At 49.7% G+C, this 16205-nt stretch overlaps 1 long non-coding RNA gene and 1 other non-coding gene across 2 annotated transcripts; both read right to left on the bottom strand.

Moving 5' to 3' along the window:
• Window positions 1-17: 17 nt before the first annotated feature.
• Window positions 18-6300, bottom strand: LOC136325611 (uncharacterized). The gene is made up of 2 exons (XR_010729288.1): window positions 5342-6300; window positions 18-1605 (listed from the first exon to the last, which is right to left on the bottom strand). It is a non-coding gene; the product is annotated as an uncharacterized lncRNA (long non-coding RNA).
• A 9464-nt stretch (window positions 6301-15764) lies between these two features.
• On the bottom strand, window positions 15765-15889 carry LOC136327495 (small nucleolar RNA SNORA28). The gene has a single exon (XR_010729698.1). It is a non-coding gene; the product is annotated as a small nucleolar RNA SNORA28 (small nucleolar RNA).
• Between the last annotated feature and the right edge of the window lie 316 nt (window positions 15890-16205).

The following is a 16205-nucleotide window of genomic DNA, read 5'->3' as shown; positions in this document are numbered from 1 at the left end:
CAGCCCAGAGCCTAGAGTCCTGGATTTGGAGACTTTAGAGTTTTTGGAAGCCCTAGGACATAAAGCTTTAGGTTGGAATATTCAGAAGTGTTGTCAATCCATCAGCCATTTACATCTTAGTGTAAACTAGCTCAGCTTCCTCTTCTAACTTCTGTGCAATTTCATTTAACTGAGGTGATGAGAATTTGGCTGGAAGGGTGTTTGGAGCAGAGAGGGAAAGCAACAAGGCCAGGTGTTCCTGGCCGGGGGTAAGAGGTGGCACCACATCTAGGGGCGCGAGGAGGTGCCAGTTCTGCTGGCTCCGTCTGGTAGTCAGGGTCTGAAGGAGAGGGCAGCTCAGGTGGGGCCTGGAAGGTAGGATCAGGTCAGAGACAGGGTCAGAGGCCGGCCTGGAGGACTTGCAGGCAAATTACTTGGGTCTTTGGACGCTGGCCTGGGGTTAAGAGCCTCTCTGGCAGTCATGGACTCAGCTAACTGAATGGAGCTGGCAGTGATGCCTGACGGGTGACCCAGCGGTCTGAGCTGCAAAGGGAAGAAGAGGAGAATGCACCTGGAAGAGCTTGGAGAGGGTGCATTGGCTGCTGGCGGATGGGAAGGGGGTGGAGTCTGCACTGGGGAAGCGCATGCCTGCTGCCCTCTAGTGGCTGTCTTGCCCCCATTTCACTTGAAGCTGGAAGCTCAAAACATTTCCCATTCTGGGGAACTCCTTGTTATTTTAATTACAAATATTTGATGCTGCTGAGGACCAACTATGTACCAAATACTGCTCTGGGTGCTGGGAACTACAATTGAGCTTTTCCACTGTGGTGCTTATATAGCTCACTGACGGAAGGGGGAATGGAGGCCATGGTAGGGAAGCGCCCAGGAGACCGACAAGGACAATAACACACATATTCTGTGCCAGGCACAGTGCTGGGCATTGGGGGTGAATGGTGACTAAACAACAGCTGGTCCTGGGCACTTTAGTGCTGGTGTGTCAGGTGGGTGCATGGTACAGTGGGGTGTGGCAGTCAGAGTCGCCTTTCTGAAGAGGAAGACATCTCAGCTGAGCTCTGGCCAAAGGGAGTGTGGCGGGGATGAGCTCTGGGCAGCAGGAATGGTGGACACAAAGTTCTGGGGGTCAGAGAGGATCAAAGAGGTTCTGGAAGGTTCATGGGGAATGTAGCAGGAGACAGACGGGAATGGACATGTACCAAGCTGTATTGCCAGGGAGCTTGGGCTCTGTCCCAAGGGCAGTGGGAGGCCGTGGATGTGACCTGAGGAGGGGAGGTGGTGGATTTGAGTTTTACGCTGGAGTTTGGCCCCGGGGGAGTTCTGAAGTGCTTGTAATGAATTCTGGTCAAATTTTAGATAACTGATCAGAACATCTTAAAACCAGGAGGATCGTTAGGTCCACCTGGAGATAAACAGGCTCTATCAATGCTGCTCCAGGTCAAGGTAGCGTTGCAATAGTTAAGAAGCAAAGAGGAGAATGTTCATATGAGGCTGGGGCTTGGCTGAGCTGACAGTGATGCCTTGGAAGAGGAGAAGTCTCGAAAGCATGTCATCCCAGGCCCCCGGTGGTATGTGGCTTTCACAGAAGGTCAGAGGGGATGGGGTCATGAGCTGCAAATAGAAGAGAACCTCATTGGAATGGGAGCCCATTTGTCCTGGGTGGCTCTAGGGGTGGAGGAGTAAGTTACCAAGAGGCTGATTCTGGTCCTAGGGAGGGAAAAATATGTCCTGGTGGGTAATGAACCTTTTGTCCCTAGACAGATGATTAGGACTAGGCCCCCTTTGAGAGTGATGATGGCAGTGAGATTCTAGGATTCAGTGAGTGTCTGTGTGTTCTTGACTTAATACCAGAGGAAGCCACGCCCAAGTAGTCTCACACTTTCTCCACATACCCTCTCACCAACCTGGACCTGCGGAAGTTCACTTTGGCCTTGAGTCCACTAAACTCAAGCTCTTAGGAGCAGGATCTCATGAGCTGGGGAGCTGGCCACCTATGAAAATGCATCTTAACCCTTTAATAGGCAGCATGGAGGGCGGGGCCCCCGAGGACCGTGCTGCAGGGCTGGGATGTCACAGGTGCTGACATATTGAGTTGAGAGGATGTCCAAGGCGGGGGACTGGTCTCAGGAGGAATCCCAACGGCCCATTGTCTTACTTTAACAGACCAGAGAAGACATTTTCCATGCCATTGTCTCCCGGGGATGCTGAATGTGGGGATAGAAATTCTACTGTAGATTAAAAATCAAAAATTTTTATGGATCTGGTAATGGAGTGTAAACTTGGCTTGTTGTTTTCACCCATAAATGTTGCATCTTTTGTGTAAATGCCATTTTGATATTAAAAACCAATTCACACCCAAAGGATGACTGTGTCTTAGTTGGCAGAGGATATGTAATTTGGGGTGGAGGGGAGCCAGTGGCATTTTTAAAGAGCAGGAGTGGGCTCTGACAGGTTTTCTTTTTAAGACCATGACCTTAGAGGTCAATACAGTTGGGTACTTTTATTTTTAACTGTGGGAAAATGCACATAACATAAAAGTTACCATCTTAACAATTTTTTTCTTTTTTTCTTCTTTTTCCAATTGAGAGGAGGGGAGATAGAGAGACAGACTTCCATATGTGCCCTGACTGGGATCCACCTGGCAACCCCCATCTGGGGCCATGCTCACAACTGAGCTATTTATTAGCACTCGAGGCGGAGGCTCCATGGAGCCATCCTTAGTTCCCAGGACCAGTGTGATTGAACCAGTCGAGCCATGGCTGCAGGAGAGGGAGAGAGAGAGAGAGAGAGAGAGAGAGAGAGAAGAAGCAGGGGTGGGGGTGGAATAGCAGATGGTTGCTTCTTCTGTGTGCTCTGGCCAGGAATCAAACCTGGGACTTCCACATGCCAGACCAACACTCTACTACTGAGCCAACTGGCCAGGGCCTATCTTAACAAATTTAAGTGTAAAATTCAATGGCATTAAGTACATTCCCATTGTTGTGCAACCATCACCACTATCAATATGTGTATTTTTAACAATACTACTTTATACTTAGGACAGTGCTTCAAAGAAAAGCCATGTTGTTCTTGCAGGAAGCTTATACTTTACTGGGAAAGCAAAGAGCTCTTTGGTGACAAAGAAGAAGGTAGAAAGAGTTTAGTGTGTGGCGATGAAAGACTGGCAAACACATGACACTCATTGCTACTCTCTCTTCCAGCACCCATGGCAAACATTGCTAGTTGATCACCTATTCTCTTTGGGAACCTGGATGTGTCTTCAGGATCTTTCTCAGAGTAGTGTTTTAGGCAGCCAAGACCCATCTGCTGGGGTATGTTTTAAAAATGTGAAGTCAGTCCTAGGATTGAGATTCCTGGCAAAACTCAGTTTGACTACCAGCTTTACCACTTACCAGCTATGAGCTCTTGGTGCTAATTTTTATTTTCTCTGAGCCTCCATCTTCTCTGTAAGATGGGGAAAACTCTCTCATCTGACAGAACTGTTTATTATTTCATTGAAAAATAACAATTACAAGGCCCTGGCCAGTTGACTCAGCGATAGAGCGTCAGCCCGGTGTGTGGAAGTCCCGGGTTCGATTCCTGGTCAGGGCACACAGGAGAAGTGCCCATTTGCTTCTCCACCCTTCCCTCTCTCCTTTCTCTCTACCTCTCTCTTCCCTTCCCGCAGCCAAGGCTCCACTGGAGCAAAGTTGGCCCAGGTGCTGAGGATGGCTCCATGGCCTCCGCCTCAGGCGCTAGAATGGCTCTGATTGCAGCCGAGAAATACCCCAGAGGGACTGAGCATCGCCCCCCTGGTAGGCACGCTGGGTGGATCCTGGTTGGGTGCATGCAGGAGTCTGACTGCCTCTCCACTTCTCACTTCAGAAAAAAACACACACACACACACACACACACAAATAACAATTACAAATTAAACTTGTTGCATGCTCACTTCTTGCTTAAAACTTATGCCCATTTTAAATTACCTCGCTTACTTGTCTGATTCTTGTTTATTGTATGTCTCCTCGCTTATTACGCCATCCTGGAAGGCAGGGTCCCAGAGTCCATTGTAGGCACTCAAAGTGGCCAAGCCAGAGCTGCAGTTCTCAGTCGTGGCCAGAAGATGGAGGTATTGCACCAAGACCACCTCTTTAATCTCCTCTTAGAAACCAGGTTACTCTCTGGGGATATCTGGGGATGCTCTATGGGGATACCCTTCGGATTTCAGAGTTTTACAGCATTAGGAAGGGCATAGCATGGGTTGGGGAAGGAGAGAGGCTGGAGAGGATGCAACTGAGGATAGCATGTCTGGAAAAGTGCTGCTGATTTCCACTGAGGGCCTCTGTTCTTAAGCCAAGCCAATTGACTTCCCCTCTCCAAGCCTCAGTTTTCTTCTCTGCAAAATGGGCAAAGTACAACTCTGGCTTCCATGTCACCATGCTTCTCTTGGCAAGAAACACTTTAGTTTGATCGCTCTGGTGATTCTGACAATGCAGGGTCACCTAAAGTTCTCCTCCTGAGGTCTGGAGGCTCCCAAGAACCAGCGGATGCTATGGACTCTGTCCCCAGGCTAGACCATGTCCCCTCATCCTACCTCCAAACCCCTTGCCTTAGCCCATTTGGGTTCACATAAAATGGCTGTTGTCATTTTCTGAGAGCTTGCTGTATGCCAGGCCCTGGACTCCATGGTTTGTACATGTTGACTCATGGTGTGCTCAGCATGGTTTGAGAGGTGAGTTTTGCTATCCCCATTTTCACAGGATGAGGACACTGGAGCTCAGAGAGGGGAGGAGATTTTCCCCAAGGCACACAGCTGGGGAACGGGGAAACCTGGCTTCAGTACGGTTATCACACTCCTGGGAGTGTGTCGCCCCAGATGCTTACTCCACCTTCTCAGTGAGGTAGAGCCCAATCCCTCCCTCCCTGCTGGCTTCTCGCTCCTGTCACTCCTTCTCCCCAGGAGATGTTCCCTGACCTTGGAAGGCTGAGCACAGTTTGTGATTCTGTATTTATTTTGCCTGTTTATTGCCTCCTCTGTGAGCTCTATAAGGGCCGGGATGATGCCTGCCCACTTCATGTCTGTCCCCTGGGTACCCAGAACCAAGCCTTCACAGGGTCAGAAGTAAAAAACATTTGTTGAATGAATGAAATGGGCCTTAGGCGTGTGCGATGCCCAAGCTGACTTGGGACCAGCCAGATCGCTCTTCACTGGGCGTGTGACTGAAGGCTGGTTGACCTCACCTTTCTGGGCCTCAGTTTCTTCATCTGTAAAATGAGAACAACACTAACCTCTGTTAGAGACGTTGTAAGGCTTCCATAAGGGGATGGACACAACGCATTGGCATGTGACAATCCCTCTTTCACATACCTGTGCTTTCTTCTGGGCCCGGGCCGGTGTGGCTTGACAACAGAATCCAAGAGGAAGGTTGACTGGCCTGAGAGTGAGATGGGAACAACTGGACCAAGTCACTAAGCAAGTTGGAGGCAGCACAGCTGGGGCTCGGACCTCCTCGTCCCCCAACCTCCTGAGCCCACCTGAACGGGGCACTCAGGAGCTGCAGTCACGGGAGCCAGCTCCCTATGGGCAGTTCTCCTCAGGCCCATGGCAGGTCAACAGATTCTCCCGTGCAAAGTGCCTGCAACATGGCCAGGGCCACACGGGGGTGGAGAGCTGCTGTTGTTCAGCTCGGGCACGACGAGAGCGGTTTCCCAGTCCTCTCAGTAGAGGCCTCTCGGTGCTGGAATGTAAGGAATGCCCTGGAACCTCCAGCCTGGGCCTCAGAATGAGAATGCCTTGGAAGCACAGGACCGAGGGGGCATTTTCCCAGCGATCTCAGGAATTGTTGGGCCACTGGGGAACTCGTATCAGACATCACCTTTTGGCAGGCGTCAGGCCTCAACTTCCCGGAAGCCATCCCAGGTTCTCATGCTGCGAGTGCTGGAGCCCGACTGGGTCTCCGTGGTCCTTGATTTTATTTAGCTTCTCACCCAGAGCCAGCACCCTGGGGTGGGGCCGGGCCCACGCTGGGCACTGAGGTGGAGAGAGAGGTCAGGCTGAGCTCTGCTCGGAGCCACAGGGAGGTGGGAAAGATCCCGTTCCAAATCTTGACTCAGATACTCAAGTCTAGGATAAGCCACCTCACCTGAGTCCCGGTGTGTAAGATGGGGACCTCCTTTGGGATAACTGCGAGCATGAAAGTGTTGCAGGAGGAAGTGGGATTCTTCCACGTGGACACGGGAGGTGAATCTTGGGGCCTCCTGCACAGTAGGATATGCGGTCCAGTGGCAAGATTCACTGCCGTGAAAGGCACACTGGCCTCCAGGCACACCACAGTGACGTCTCATCCCTGACCAGGTGGCTCAGCTCAATCTCGCTGTAGAAGACGTCCAGCCTCTGGGGCCACTGGCCCACGTTTGTCTCCATCGAGCCCAGGAGGAGGAGGACCCAGAGCTGTGCCCCGCGGGGGCTTTCAGTGCTGTGGTTGGGCCGGGTTGCCAAGGAGAGCACAGCTGGGGCTCGTTAAATTTTCCTATCCCTCTTTGCGTTTGGAAGGAGCAAGATTTCTTTCAAATTATCCAATCCCTTTCCATTTTTGGCTTATTTGTGGGCCGTGTCTGTGTCCTCCCGTTATCCAAGCTTCCGCATGAATGTTCCCAGGCCTGTGCTTTTTATTTATTTATTTATTTATTTATTCATTTTAGAGGAGAGAGAGAGAGAGAGAGAGAGAGAGAGAAGGGGGAGGAGCAGGAAGCTTCAACTCCCATATGTGCCTTGACGGGGCAAGCCCAGGGTTTTGAACCGGCAACCTCAGCATTCTAGGTCGAGGCTTTATCCACTGCGCCACCACAGGTCAGGCCTGTGCTTTTATTGTGTTTAGTCTTTTCTCCAGATTTTTTCCAGGCTTGGCTCCTCCCCCTTAGGGTTGCCATTTTGGCTCCTACTGTGCCTGTGCTTAGTAGAATGCTCTTCCCTGCACCATTTTGGCTTTTACTGTGCATGCACTCAGCAAAGAAATTTCCACCTTCCTGTTTATCCCTCCCTCCAGTAATCTATGGGAACAGATCGGTTGTACCCTGGGGTGATTGGAAAGCCGGTCCTTCTTCTCCACTTGGAGGGACAGAGGAATGGAGGGATGTTAGTCCCCTTGACGGGGCAAATGGGCTGTACCCTGCTGTGTCTGGCTAAGCTTAATCAGCCTTAGCCACTTTTCTCCCTTCTCTTTTGTTGATCCTTATCCAGCTGTCCACCGTAACAAAAGAACCCCATGCACATGATGTTCCTGGTGCAGACTAAGTGTGCAGTAAACCTATTGTTATTGTGATTGGTTACATGTTCCAAAAATGGTGGCAACAATATTCCCTTTCACATATGCTCTTCTTATAATGTGACTTTGGCCCTCCTCTCACGGAAAGATCAACTCTGTTCTCTCCCCTTGAATCTCAGGGACTTGGTGACTATGGTGGCACCCAGCTGTCATGCTGTGAGGAAGCCCAAGCATCTGTGAAGAGGCCACCTGTCCACAGCCTTGGCTGAGCTCCCAGCTCCCAGCCCACACCAACTGGACAATTATGTGAGTGAACCATCTTAAAGGTGAATCTTCCAGCTCTGATTGGGCTGCCCCAGTGGATGCTTCATGGAGCAGAGACAAACTGTGCCCACTGAGTCCTGCCCAAATGGCTGATTCAGGAGCAAAAGAAATAATTCTAGTTTTAAGCTGCCATGTCTTGGAGTGGTTCCTTACATAATACAAGACAGCTGATACATTTCATCTTTCCTTCTCTCTTAGCTGAACTCAGGGTCTTCTCCACTTGCAAACCTGATCGTCTGCCAGCATCTCCCATGTCAGTGAAGAGTTCCACCAGCTTATCTCTGGTTGCCCAAAGGAGAAACTTGGGGGGCATCCTTCCTCTTTCCTCACCTTCTGTTCCAAGCTTTGCCCAAGTCTTATCATCTTACCTCCTAGGCATCTCTTGGTTGTGCCCACTTTCCCCATCTCCCTGCCACTGCCACCAGCACTTCTGTCTCAGATAACCATGGCAGCTTCCTCATTTGAAATATAAGTGACGCACAGAACAGGTAAATCCTGGTCATGCCATTTCATCTACCTTGAGCACTGGGTCTCAGCTTGCCACCTTCATTTGTCTCTCCCTGACCTCTCCTCTTTGTTACTTACATGAGCACAAGAGAAGGCTGCTCTGGCCACCACACTCTGTCTGTGCCTAATACTCACCCCCCCATCCCCTCCCTCGTCCCCCTCATCCCCCAAGGCCAGTGGAGGAGACAGATGTTAAACCTGGAAACACACGTCAGATGTTTCCACCACTGTTCATTGCTATGAAAGAAGTCAAAGCAGGGCGATGGGACAGAGTGGCCGAGAAGTGGACAAGATCAGGTAGAGAAGGAGGTGGCATCTGAGCTGCAGAGATGAAGTCAGCCATATGACTTTAGGAGGAAGGGATTGTCAGGCAGGGGGACCAGCAAGGACAAAGGTCCTGAGGTAGAAAAATGTTGGTGTGTTGGAGGGACAGAAATAAGGCTAGGATGCAAGAGGTTGAGGGGACATGTGGGTGGAGCAGTAAGCAGGGAGCCCAGGGAGGGGTCTGTGAAGGGGTCTGGGTGAGAAACTGCATGGCGTCATTGGCCTGAGACGACTCTGTCTCCTATCTCACTCAACTGCCCCATCTGTGACTTTCAGTCTGCTGTTCTTTAAAAGGTCCTCACTCCCCACCTCCAAGGTGTGAGCATCTCTCTCTCTCTCTTTTTTTTTTGTATTTTTATGAAGCTAGAAACAGGGAGAGACAGTCAGACAGACTCCCACATGCGCCCGACCGGGATCCACCCGGCATGCCCACCAGGGGGCGATGCTCTGCCCCTCTGGGGCGTCGCTCTGTTGCGACCAGAGCCACTCTAGCGCCTGGGGCAGAGGCCAAGGAGCCATCCCCAGCGCCCGGGCCATCTTTGCTCCAATGGAGCCTCGGCTGCGGGAGGGGAAGAGAGAGACAGAGAGAAAGGAGAGGGGGAGGGGTGGAGAAGCAGATGGGCGCTTCTCCCTGTGTGCCCTGGCCGGGAATCGAACCCGGGACTTCTGCATGCCAGGCCGACGCTCTACCACTGAGCCAACTGGCCAGGGCCTGTGAGCATCTCTCTTAACAGACCCACTTCAGCATCCTGAGAGTCTTCGGGAAGCCCAGCATAGCTGTGTCAGGTCTTTCCAGCACTGTGATTGAGCCATTTGTCACTGTCACACCCTTTGGTCCTAACCACACCCATGCCCCTGACCCACCCTGCCCTCTTTGGAGGGGACGCTTTCCCTGATGAGGTGGCCGTAATGCCACAGTGCATGCATACTTTCCAGAAGGACCAGCTGTGTGACCTCCAGTAAGTCACTTCACCTTGCCAAGCCTTGGTTTCCCCGTCGGTGCCATCATCAGGTTGGTTCAACAAGATAACAGCCAGTGGAGGGTCTATGCCTCTATTTGGAACCGAGGATGCAGTCTGAAGTTATTCACATGTTTGGTTCCCCACCCAGGCTGCTAGTCCCTTGAAGGGCCAAGATAGACACTCATCATCTTCCTGGCAGGAAGTGCCACGCACAACACTGGTGCCCATGAAATGTGACCTTCTATGCGGGCACACTGTTCTTCCAGCTCATCTTGGAAAAGGTTTCTCAGTGCCACCTGCTCCATGATGACTTCTGGCTTCAGTTGCCCTCACTTCCCCGGTGTCTCATTGGACTCAGGACCGGCTTCCCACCAGGCACTCAGAGCTCTGACTTTTGTTGCCTTGTGTGGCTCTTTCTCACCAATCAGACCAGTGGGTCTCAAAAGGAGCGCATCAGAATTCTCAAGGGGTCTGGGGATCGTTAAAATGCAGATCCCTTTGAATCAGAACCTCAGAGGTCGGGTTTCCAAATCTGCCTTTTTAAAAAGCCACCTGCCAAGTAATTTTCACTCTCTTGGAGGCTTGGGAACCACTGCATCTCAGAGCGAGTGAGCTCCTGGGCTGTGCCGTGTCCCCAGGGTCCCTGCGCAGAACTCATGCCCTGTCAGTGTGTGTTGAGTGAAGGAGTGAGGTTTTAGTAGGGATGTGAGAGGAACAATCTATTCCATGTAGCACCCTGTCCCCCGAGCTGGACATGAGGTCTCACCATCTTTTTCTGCCACGGGGAAAATTTTCCAGTAAGAATTCCCCTATCCTCCACTGTATAATCTGCGCATTAATACACAGTATTGTAAAAGTGATCTATAATTAGATGCTAAAGGAGTTTGCCGTAAAATTGGGTGGGCGAGGTCAGCAAGGTAAGCCTGGAGCCAGCTGATTGTTATGATCAATCAATAACCTATTTATTTCCCAACATTTCTATTAACCTCTGCCAGCCAATCACAGTTTCAATTTGGAAGGCTGGGGTCCGCTTTGCTGACTGGACAAGTCTGATTGAAAGCAGGCCCCTGACACGACCCCAAGGGCGAAATCCAATTAAAATCATTTTCACTTGTAGATTAATATTTTTAGCATGTTCTACATCCTGGGACTCATCATTCCTGGCAATAACTAATGTCTTGTGACACGAGCAGGTGGATTGGCACTGCCATAAATAATAATGGTGATTAATTAGCTTGTCATGTCCTGCGATGATTTTGGGGTGGCAGTCGGGGCAGCTTCTGGGAAGTTCCTCCACTAAATGCTGGTTGTGTGGGCCTCTCTGAGTCATGTCACTGGAATAGTGTTTTCCAAGTAGGAATGGAGTTGATCCATCTCTTGGGTCTGTCTCTGTCTTGAGAATGTGAACTCCTTGAGGCCAAGTATTCGGTGTCATTTGTTTCAGGAAGTCACTCAATGTTTGGCGTATCCAGCTTCTGTTTTTTGGAGATTGTCCCTTACTCTCTGCACGCACCTGATTGTAGCAGGCATTGCCATGTTTGTGCAACACGGTTCCATCCATGGACACTGTTGATTGGACTGCGATCCGGGCCAACTCAAGCTAGGTCAAATGAAGCCTCGTCGTCTTAGCGTTGGATGCTGTTGATTGGCTCAGGGGTCAGAGTCAACCCAACTGGGGCCAATGAAAGCCTTCTTTGGGAGTTTGGAATTAGGTTTAAGGGACGTGGTCCCGCTGGCCCAGTTTGGGTATTCAGGGTAATGCTGACTGCCATTATCTGTCTTCTAGGTCGGGAAGTAGCTACAAAGGAAAGCAGAGGCGAGGTTTCCTGCTGCATCCTGGTCCCTATTTCCAGCCCTCTTTGGAGAACTGGCTGCACTCCAGCTCAGGTTCTGTGAGTCACTCCTGCGTTTTTATAATAATTACTCTTTCTCCCTCCTTCCTCTGCTTGAGTTAATTTGAGTGAGTCTGTTCCTTTTTTAAAAAATGTTATTTTATTTATTGATTTGAGAGAGAGAGGAAGGGGGAGTGAGAGAGAGAGAGAGAGAGAGAGAGAGAGAGAGAGGCTCAGGCCGGGCTGCTATATAACAAAGTGCCACAGACTCGGTGGCATATAAACAACAGAAACTTATTTATTTCTCACAGTCCTGGAGGCCAGACGTTCAAGATCAGGGTGGGATTCTGGACAGTTCTGGTTTGCAGACTGCTGATGTCTCTTTATTTCCTCACATGGCAGAAAGGGTGAGCGAACTCTCAGGCTTCTTACAAAGGCACCAATTTCATTAAGGAGAGCTCCACCTTTGTGACCTAATCACCTCCAAATACCATCATAAGGGACAGAGGTTAGACTTGAACATATGCATTTTGTGGGGACACCAGCATTCAATTCATAACCCTCCCAAATTCCAACCTCCAGATCAACTTGGCTGACCACCAACAATCAACCCGGAGGTCCTGTAACACGGCAGTTCCCTGAGCCTCGCTTCTGGGGGTTCTGCCTCGATAGGTCGGTGGAATATTTGTCTTTTAGAGATGCTCTCTGTAGGATTCTGGCCAGATTTGGAGACTCACGGGATACAGCATCACGTTAAAGCCACTGAAGAGTCCCGTGAGAGAAACACCCATTGATTTCATTGAATACAGTTTGCCCCAGTTACCTGAACACACATCCCTTTATTTTATTTGTGCACAACGCCTGTTTTTACACGGTCCATATACGGTCCACTGCTCAGCGTCTACCAACGTCTTTTGTTAATAACTATATGCATATCACAATTCCGATGAATCTTTTGTGCTTTTCCTACCGTGTTATTGAATCCACTGGGCTGTTCTCTTCCCAAGGGCAAGGATCAGATCATGTCTGTCTTACACTATCCCCCCTCTCATCCTCCTGAGCAGAGCCTGAGCAATTGAATGTCTCTTTTTTTTGTTGCAACTATTGGGGTGACACTGGTAAACAAAATTATACAGGTTTCAGGTGCACAATTCTACAACACATCATCTCTACACTGCACTGTGGGTTCACCCCACCAAGTCCGGTCTCCATCTATCACCCTTCGTCCCGCCAGACCCTCCTCCCCCTCCCCCTGGCAATCACTACAATCGTTTGTTTATTTATATATTTATTTTTAAATTGAATTTGTGGTTTTACAAAACCATATAGCAGCGGTTCTCAACCTGTGGGTCGCGACCCCGGCGGGGGTCAAACGACCAAAACACAGGGCTTGCTAAAGCCATCGGGAAATACATATGTATTATACAATATATTTTTAAATAAAATATGTATTTCCCGATGGCTTTAGGCAACCCCTGTATTTTGGTCGTTCGACCCCCGCCGAGGTCGCGACCCACACAGGTTGAGAACTGCTGCCATACAGGTTTCAAGTGCACTACTCAACAAAACATCATCTGCACACTGCCTCGTGTGCCCATCGCCCCAAGCAAAGTCTCTTAAAATCATTTCTGAATAGGAGAGTAACTCCCAGCCCACCGCCAGCAGTGCTGTTATTGGGGGCAGTGATTTAAAGCTTGGAGGCGGTGACTTCCCCTCAATCTTCCCAGATCTGCACCTCCAGACTTTCCCGCCCACAGCTGGTCACAGGTAGTTGGGAAGCCTGTAGAGGAGCCTTCGGCTGACAGCTGGGGGTGCCGGTTGCCAGGAGTCCAGCTTTTCCTCCCCTGAGCTGTTCTCCCGCTGCTGCTCTGGGATTTACCTCTTAACAAACCTGGTTTCCAGGTACAAGCCCTCCTGAGGGTCTTGGTGAAGATGAGATGTTTCCCATTTCTCCAGTTTCTCTGCTTCCAGCCACCGGGGGATCGAAGGGAACTGTGCCGAGGCAATTTAAATGGGCTTCTCTGCGGCGCGAGGGCTTGTGTTGGAAATTGGGTTAAATTCAGCATGAATAAACCATTCACAATGGTTCTTTACACCCCAGGAGCACTAAGATTCCCACTAATCTTCAGTCAAAACAATTAAAGCATGAAGGGTGGCATGTTCATCCCAAAGGCACTTGGGCATCGGGAAGTTAAGAAGAGACCGGAGCATTCCCACTCGGGGCTGTGACTTCCCGCAATGCAGTGACCCCACAGAGGCTTCTGCTGAGTGCTGTGGAAAACGGGGCCACTCAGTTACATTGGCCCAGCCCATCGCTCTCTTCCTCCCCGTAGTGAACCCTTAGCATGGCCAAGGCATTTTAAATTGCACCCTCACAATAGCTTTATTACCATCATTTTGTATTCTAGCTGAGGACACTGAGGCACAGAGAATTCAAATAACGCACCTATCCGGACCCCACAGGAAACAGATGGCACATTCACCACTATCGAGTTCCAGAATATTTCCATCATCCCAAAAGGAAAGCCTATACCCATTAGCAGTCATGTCCTGTCCCCTCCTGTCCCTAGGCAAGCAACTGATCAGCTTTCTGTCTCCAAGCCTGGGTAGTCTAGTATTTTATAGAAATGGAATCATCGTCTGGGTAATTCGTATCAGTGGAGTCATACACTATGTGTCCTGCCTTCTTTCCTTCAGCACGATGCTTGTAAGTTTGTCCCCATTGTAGCAGGCATCACTACTTCCTTCCTTTTCATGGCTGAATGATACTCCATTGTATGGACATACCACATTTTGTTTATCCATTCATCCATTGATAGATATTTGGGATGTTTCTATCTTTTGGCTTCAGTGAATAATGCTGCTATGAACATCAGCTTAAACTTTAAAGTATCCGTTTGAACACATGCTTTCAGTTCTTTTGTGTATATGGCTACACACACACAAGTTGAATTGCTGGATCATATGGTAACTCCAGGTTCACCTTGTTGAGAAATGGCCAGATGGTTTCCCACCACAGCTGTTCTGTTTCACATTCCCACCAGCAGCATCTGAAGGTTCCAATTTCTCCACATCCTCACCAACGCTTGTCATTGTCCCTTTTTTGATTCTTGTCACCCCAGTGGGTATGAAGTGACATCTCAGTGTAATTTCGATTTGCATTTCCCCGATGGGCTAAGGATGCTGAATGTCTTTTCCTGTGCTCGTTGTTCACTTCCGTAATTTGTTTTTTGTTTTGGAGGAATGTTTGTTTCAGTCCTTTGTCCATTTAAAAAAAATTGAGTTGTTTGTCTGTTACTTGTTGAGCTGTATTGAGCTCTTCCTGTTGATTTACTTTTATTGAGCTATTATTACTGCACCCTGGGGTACTCTGGCTAGATCTCTAGGCCTTAGGAGTGTCTTTTGCTTAGCAAGAAAGTGGCTATAATGTCCTTCCCTGGGTTGGCCCACTCACTGACTTGTTTTCTTCAACTTCCCTGGAGAAAGCAGAGGAAAATAAGAAGGAGAGATCCCTTCTCCCACCAGCCTCGGCTCTCCTTGACAACTGTAGGTTTCCTGGGGTCCTCACCTGGGGGAGACGCTTCCCTGGGGGTTGGAAAGCTGGCTTTGAGGGGAGATTTCCAGCCGGGAGAAGGAGAGTCTCTGGGGAGCGGTGTAGGCAGCCAGCTCCTGCCCCACCTCCCACTCCTACTGCAGTAGAGACACCGAGACCCTGGTGAGAGCCTAGAATTCTGCCTATGTCGGGCTTCTGGGCCCTCATGTCTTTTGGGGAGGCTTAAGGACAAATTAGGTACTCAATCCAGTTAGGGGAGCCTTTGAGCACTGTGGAAGGACTCAGAGGGCCCCCTGTATCTGTTGGTGTCTGGCCTGCCACCATGAGGCTGGGTGGCTTTGTCAAAGGCATCAGGAGTCCCGGGGCTTGTCTCTGAGATGGGTCTGCCTCTCTGTGAGAAGAGGCTGGTTTGAACTTTTCAGATCTGGGATTCTGTAATGGGTTTAAAAACTGATCCATTCAGGACATCACCTCCACATCAAAGGATTGCACAGCTGATGGTTTTGAAGCCATTTGTGAATAATCAGAGCCCTTTGCAAGGGCACTTGAAGAGACACCATGTTCCTCAGCATCCTTCCAAGGAGATCAGTGGTCCAGAGCCTGGTGGGTGAACCCAGTTCTGGGTCAGCCCCAGAGGCCAGAGCCTCAGTCCTCAGGTTCCCTCACTCTCCTGACCCTCCTCCCTCCGACCCTCTCGATAAACCATGGCACTGGGCTGAATATCCTGGTGCTCTGAGTGACTGGGCAGGGTGGCCACAAATCTGGGCATCCCGGATGTAATTTCTAAGTCTGGTCACCTGTGTCTTGCAGGGGGAAGGCAGGTGGACAGATTTAGCTGCAGGGTGGTGTGATGTGGCTGCTCCGGTCCTGTCTTCTTGCTTTATGGGTGAAAGGTCTGAGGCGTGCTCACACCGCCAACCAGCTGCCCCTTCCTGCCCCACTGTGGCTTATATGGGGTTTCTCCTGCCTGCCCCCAACTCATTTATTTATTTTTATTATTTTTTTCTTTATTTATTTTTTTTACATTGTCTTAAGTCTATATAAAGGTTTGTCTCATGGAGGAGAGAGTATCCAAATAGGTTAGACTTTATTACTATAGCAAGCTCAAATTGTGTCAGACAGTTTTGCATCTGCCACAGAGTATTGCTTGCAATATTTTTATTGTTTCTTGTCTCTTAATTATAACATAGTGCATGATTGTTGTAAAAAAAGGGTCACATAATACAGAAATGTGTCATAATAGAAGGTGATGGTTCTTCCTGCCCCACTCAAAGCCCATATTCTAGGGTGACGAGTGTGGAGTGTGGTGTGATCATCACCAGCCCCCATGAGGCACTTAAAACATACATGTGATGACAACAACCGTTAACTACAGGATGCTTACTGTGGGGTGGGTGTCATCCTCTAAGTTGTTAAAATAATCAAATGGGTTAATTCAAGGCAGCATCCATGTTACAAATGAGGA

Source organism: Saccopteryx bilineata, chromosome 2, assembly GCF_036850765.1.
Source record: "Saccopteryx bilineata isolate mSacBil1 chromosome 2, mSacBil1_pri_phased_curated, whole genome shotgun sequence".
NCBI classification, from domain to species: domain Eukaryota; kingdom Metazoa; phylum Chordata; class Mammalia; order Chiroptera; family Emballonuridae; genus Saccopteryx; species Saccopteryx bilineata.
This window is presented reverse-complemented; position numbering and strand designations above follow the sequence as displayed.